The sequence below is a fragment of the Tupaia chinensis genome, unplaced genomic scaffold, assembly GCF_000334495.1.
Source record: "Tupaia chinensis unplaced genomic scaffold, TupChi_1.0 Scaffold000628_1, whole genome shotgun sequence".
NCBI lineage: Eukaryota > Metazoa > Chordata > Mammalia > Scandentia > Tupaiidae > Tupaia > Tupaia belangeri.
Genome location: NW_006160148.1, coordinates 2,156,017 through 2,157,606, shown reverse-complemented (window position 1 = coordinate 2,157,606; position 1,590 = coordinate 2,156,017). Strand labels below are relative to the sequence as shown.

The 1,590-nt window shown below is 68.6% G+C and overlaps 1 protein-coding gene across 3 annotated transcripts in view; it reads left to right on the top strand.

Moving 5' to 3' along the window:
* Positions 1-615: 615 nt before the first annotated feature.
* STMN1 (stathmin 1) overlaps positions 616-1,590 on the top strand; it is a 7,563-nt gene continuing 6,588 nt past the window's right edge. Inside the window, exon 1 of one of the 3 annotated variants that reach the window (XM_006159423.3) lies at positions 616-702. The gene's annotated coding sequence lies outside the window, so the exon portion shown is untranslated. Of the gene's footprint in view, positions 703-983; positions 1,091-1,311; positions 1,436-1,590 lie in introns of those variants that run through there. The other 2 variants (XM_006159422.3, XM_006159425.3) reach the window with 2 other exon arrangements.

Here is a 1,590-nt window from a genome sequence, read left to right as displayed (position 1 = left end):
GACACGGACATGGAAGGCGGGGTCTGGGAACCAGGGACCGTGTTTTCCCTCTTTTTGTGGGAAAAGGAGGACAGTCATTCCAAGACAGCCAGGGTCAGACCCATTTTCTTTGCGCGTCTGCTGTGGTTCTGATCTCCCCGAGCCAGGGAACAGTGACCTTGAGGCTCTGTTTGTTTTGCTTCTTTAAGAGCCCAGCGCCGCTCTGGGGAGCACGTGCTCCAAGGACAAAAGCAACGCTTAATGCGGTCTGAGCAGTCTACACGCTCTCTGCCTTCCCTGCCATCCGCAAAAGGCTCGGCCGAACAGATGGAGTCCGCGTTTAAACCGAGTGGCTTCGTTAGACCAAAAGGAGGTCAGATTCCAGAGCCTCCCGCTTTCCCGCGCAGGTCCCTGGTCACCGGCAAGCAAGAACGCACATAGTGAAAAAAGGGCCACGCCCGTGACCTGTTAGGGCTGAGTGGGTTAGGGACCACGGTCAGGTCACACTACAGGTGACGCTCGCGGGTGTCCGGGGTACGGTGCTCGGGACAGGGAGACTGCAGGGGCGTGGTGGCATTGTCCTGTCACAAGGGCGCGGGCGTCTGGCGCGAAGGTGCGAGTGGTGCATCAGAAGGGACCCTGCCCCGTCCGGGTGCTGCCCTTGGGGCGATGCGGAGCACGTGGCTCGACAGAGGCGGAGTCCAGACGGCCAAGGTCTGAGAGGTAGGGAGGGACCCCAGCCCCGCTCTGCCCCGCCCTTTTCCTAGAACCGGGAAGGCCGGTTCAGACCCAGTTAGAGGGGTCACTGCAACGCCCTGTCCCACGGTCACGCCGCCGACCCCGCCCCAGACTGGGGAGTCTCCCGCCCCCCAAGCACCCGCACCCCTCGCATTGTCCTTCTGCCCCACCTGCCCGGACTACAGTTCCCGAGCTGCTCCGGGGTCCCAAGAGGCGGGACCCCACTCGGATTGTGGGGGAGGGGCCGGCACGTGCCGCCGCTCTCAGCCAATGCGGAGCCCTGCAGGGGGGTCACGTGCCGCTGTTTGGCGCTTTTGTGCGCGCCCGGGTCTGTTGGTGCTCAGAGTGTGGCCAGGCGGCTGGGCCCGAGCAGGTGGGTGCGGGGCTCTCAGAGGAGGTGGCGGCCGGCTGGGGACAGCGAGAGGGACGCGGCTGGCGGAAGGGGCCGGGCGGGGGCAGCAGCCCCCTGCCGGGGGGCGGCGGGCGGGGCCGCGGGCGCCGACGGGGCTAGCGGGCGGGGGGCGCCCCGCCTTGTGTGTGGCTCCGGGCCTCCGTCCGCCTGCAGGCGTGGCCCCGCTGGGGTCCCCATTGTCTGGAGGGGCAGGGCGGCGCCTCCAGGCGTTGGCGTAGCGACCACCGCCCCACGACGGAGCGGAGCCCTTCGGGCCAGTCTGCGGGCAGGTGGGGCCGCGGCCCCTCCCCGGGATCGCTCTCGTCGGTGAGGAGGGGCAGCGCCCGACACCCAGCCAGGGCTATGCTGTCCCCGCGACCGAGTGGGGACAGCTTGTGGCGCGGCAGATCGGGGGTGGGGACGACGGGAGGAGGGGGCCAGTCGACGTCGGGGCTGCTCGGCTTCCCGGGGCCGCCCTGCCC